Raw genomic sequence first — 4,202 nt, 5'->3', positions numbered from 1 at the left:
TTACGCACCAATAAGAGTCCGTATTGTAATCACATGACATGTTGGCCTGCTACGCACCAATAAAGTCCGTATTGTAATGCACATGACCATGTTGGCCGCTACGCACCAATAAGAGTCCGTATTGTAATCACATGACATGTTGGCCTGCTACGCACAAAATAAGAGTCCGTATTGTAATCACATGACATGGTTGCCTGCTACGCACCAATAAGGAGTCGTATTGTAATCACATGACATGTTGGCCCGCTAACGCACCAATAAGAGTCCGTATTGTAATCACATGACATGTTTGGCCTGTCTACGCGCACCAATAAGAGTCCGGTATTGTAATCAGCGAGTGAGCATGTTGGCCGTACGCGCCAATAAAGTCCGTATTGTAAGATCACATGACCATGTCGCCCGTAACGCACCAATAAGACGTCCGTATTGCTAAATCACAGACATGTTGCCTGCTTACCACCAATAAGAGGTTGCAGTATTGTAATCACACTGACATGTTGGCCATGTTACGCAACAATAAGAGTCCGTATTGTAGATTACGGACTTGTGGGCTGACCTGGCCACCGAATAAGAGCGTCGTATTGTAATCACGATGACATGTTGGCCTGTCTACCACCAATTAAGAGTCCGTATTGTAATCACCCATGACAGTTGGCCCGTTACCAGCACCAATAATGGAGTGCGTGTTGAATCAGCAGTGAGCATGTTGCCTGTGTACGCAACCAATAAGAGAAGTTATTCTGTATCAATACATGTGCTACACCAATAGAGCCATGTAGATGGCGTTGGGCCGTGGCATACGCGACCAATAAGAGTCCGTATTGTAATCACATGACATGTTTGGCCTGCTACCGACAATAAGATTAGTATTGTAATCACATGACATGTTGGCCTGTCTACCACCAAAAGAGTCAGTATTGTAAATCAGCATGACATGTGTGGCCTGTCTACGCACCAATAATGAGAAACATAACATGTGCCCAGCCCTGAAGTTATGTAATCACGATGACATGATTGGCCTGCTACGCACAATAAGAGTCAGTATTGTAATCACATGACAAGTGGGCCTGCTACGCACCAGATAGAGAGTCAGTATTGTAATCACATGGACATGTTGGCCGCGTACGCAACCAATTAAAGAGTCAGTACTTTGTAATCACATGACCATGTTGGGCCTCTACGCACCAATAGATCAGTATTACGTTGTAACCGAAGTTAAATGCCATGGAGATCATTACAGATACTGGTACCATAATAAGTACTAATTCTTTAGTATTTACACTTACTACGCAGAAAGCCAACTGTGTGTGTGGGGTGTGTGTGGTATGTGGTGTTGAGTGCTGTGTTTGGGTTGTGTGTTTGGGTGGGAAATGTGAAACAGTGTGTATGTTGTTTTGGGAATGTGTGTGTCATGTGTGTTTGCGGTTGTGTGTGTATAGTTTAAGTGTTGTGTGCACAACGCATGTGTGTGTGATTGAGTTGATTTGTGTGTGGATGTGTGTGTTTGTGTTGTGTGTTGTTTGTAGTGAACGATGTGTGTGTTTCTGAGTTGTGTGGTGTGGTGTCGTGTTTTGTTTGTGTGTTTATGTTGTTGATCTCTGGAGGGAGGAGGGCGGGAGGGAGAAACAGAGCGGAGGAGGCAGGAGAAGTGGAGGAAGAGGGAGGAAGGAGGGCGGGAGGGAGGACCCAGGGAGGGAGGGAGGAGTGATGGGTCAGTAAGACACTGACTATCGTTGTTCTATAATAGATTTCGTTTTAGATGAGACTGCTACATCTGATTCATGTTGTGGGGTAAAGATAAGAGCATAGGTCATTATTTTGATAATTTGCCCTAAAAATCTCAAAACTCTTAAGTCTAAAATAAATGTTCTATTGGCATTGCATGGTGTTTTCCATGCCATCATGCCCAATATGTAAAATCACCATGTAGGCTAATAACCTGTTAATTAACCCATTAATTAATAAAGCCATAAGAATAGGGCATCAGCTCAATATATGCCTCCCTCTCTCTCTCTCCCCCCATCTCCTTCAGTCCTGATGTATTCCTAACACCCCCCCCCCCGCCACAACTCCTTCTGATAAAACGCTCTTCAAAAGGCTGTATTTCTTTGTGATATGACAGTTCATATTCTCCTAAAAGCTGTGTTTTACCTCGTCCCGTTATCCACACGGTTCCCGACAGCAGGAGCTGGGCGCCTCTATCTCGCTGTGTCGCAGGAGTCCCTCCCCCCCGCGCTCCAACACCACAACACTCATGACGTACCAACATTTCACACACATTTCCACTACTAATAAAATGTTTTGGACATGCCTGTCGCCAAACTCACACTCCAGGGTCCCATATAAAGCAGGACCCTGACCCCTGGTCCCTTCTGGCCCGGGTTGGGTTCGGGTTTTCGCTTACAAATCCTTTTGACTTTTTTCTCCTACTTAAAAAAAATTGCGCGAAATTCAATTTTTATTTAGCTCTCTCTAAAMAAAACTTTTTGGTAGGTTATAGATCAGCCTTACCAAATCCTCGTATYTCCCATGRTGCTCCTTCCCCGTCCAGTCCCGTCGTGTGGGCAGTAGCTGCAGCACAGACACACAGTTCACTCCAATCAGTAACGCCATAAACGCGTCTATTTTGTGTTTTAAAACATTCAAATGAAAAATGTGCTTAAAAAATCAACATGAGAAAGTACAGAGAGAGCAGCGACATGCGACGCGAACAGACACACTTACTCACCTCCTTCTCCTCCACCTCACGGATCAACGTCTGGAAATATAATTTATAAAAAAATAAATCACACAACGAGACAAACCTGGGAATATAGTAAATAATCGTAAAGTAGCATCTGACCCACCTCCGCTGCGTTCTGGCACGGTCCAGCCTGTAGAAAGCGGACGATTAGGAAAGTAGAGTTCTGTAGAGGCGAGAGAGGACGGAGCGGTGAGTTACAGAGCGAACGAGCGGTGAGTTACAGAGGACGGAGCGGTGAGTTACAGAGGACGGAGCGGTGAGTTACAGAGGACGGAGCGGTGAGTTACAGAGGACGCGAGCGGTGAGTTACAGAGACGAGCGGTGAGTTACAGAGGACGGAGCGGTGAGTTACAGAGACGGAGCGGTGAGTTACAGAGGACGGAGCGGTGAGTTACAGAGGACGGAGCGGTGAGTTACAGAGGACGCAGGAGCGACGCAGATAGAAATTAAAACATCTAAAATGGTCACATTATTAGCTGGTTTTACTCACCAGAACTCAGCTGTGCGACTATTTTACTGTCTGATTCCATTTTGGGGTTGTTTTTAAGAGTCCTGGGCCGAGTTAGTCTGAGGAAGTGTGCCCTATAGTCGTCACTGTTTACCCTGCAGGAAGACGCTTCCTGCATTCAAACCACAGCACCGCCAGGCCTGGCCACACAACAAACCCCTCCGCGCTGCCGTCAAATAGGACCTCCTACGGGCTCGGGCCTGAACAGCACGACACATCGACAACACCTGAATAACTGATATGATAGTTATACCAAGGTGTGTAAAGTATACTTAGGTGTGTAAAGTCTCCGTTAAGTTGTTTTATTTATCCATCCACACCCCCTYTATTTAACGCGCATGCCCTCCACGCAGGAATACCAAACAGGCTATTTTACGCACGGAACGTCGGAGGCTGCAGAAATGGCAGAGGGAAGCCTGGATCAGACAAAATGTGTTATAACACATTAAAACGATATGACCAGTGATTMGATAGTGCTATTTAGAGTGTTTATGGTTTACAAACTGCTACAAAGTAATCGTTACTCGCAGCTCTTTATGGAGGTTATGATCATATATAAACTCGTCAGATCTAGGTTGTTCGTAAATTCACTCTGGCTATCTACTCCGATTTCAGACCCGTCTCGTCTGAGTCCAAGAGCGCAGAATAACTGATGAATTTACAAACGCKCAACACCCGTTGRAKATGACCGGTGTCAGTAAACGTTATTAAATTGTTGCCAGCGGCACAGTTAGTCACCAACGCTCTATAGAACAACCAAACAGCTCTGCTACGGGCGAGGTAAATGGTCGGATTGGGGGTGTTCTCATGTGTGTCTGGAAGTAGCTATCCAACTTTAGCCAGTTAGCTTGGGTGCTTGACTGCCGTTGGTAGGTCAGAAGGCTCTGATCAACTCGACTCCTCCGCTAGAGCGTCCAGTGTGCGCTCTGAACGCAGAGAGCGAAACGCTCT

The 4,202-nt window shown here is 45.9% G+C and overlaps 1 long non-coding RNA gene across 1 annotated transcript; it reads right to left on the bottom strand.

The window, feature by feature from the left end:
• Positions 1-2,162: 2,162 nt before the first annotated feature.
• Positions 2,163-2,919, bottom strand: LOC112079784 (uncharacterized). The gene is made up of 3 exons (XR_002896056.2): positions 2,847-2,919; positions 2,729-2,758; positions 2,163-2,571 (listed from the first exon to the last, which is right to left on the bottom strand). It is a non-coding gene; the product is annotated as an uncharacterized lncRNA (long non-coding RNA).
• Positions 2,920-4,202: the final 1,283 nt, after the last annotated feature.

This window comes from Salvelinus sp. IW2-2015, unplaced genomic scaffold, assembly GCF_002910315.2.
Source record: "Salvelinus sp. IW2-2015 unplaced genomic scaffold, ASM291031v2 Un_scaffold9519, whole genome shotgun sequence".
Lineage (NCBI taxonomy): Eukaryota > Metazoa > Chordata > Actinopteri > Salmoniformes > Salmonidae > Salvelinus > Salvelinus sp. IW2-2015.
The sequence above is the reverse complement of the archived record's forward strand: the minus strand, read 5'-3'. Positions and strand labels throughout refer to the sequence as shown.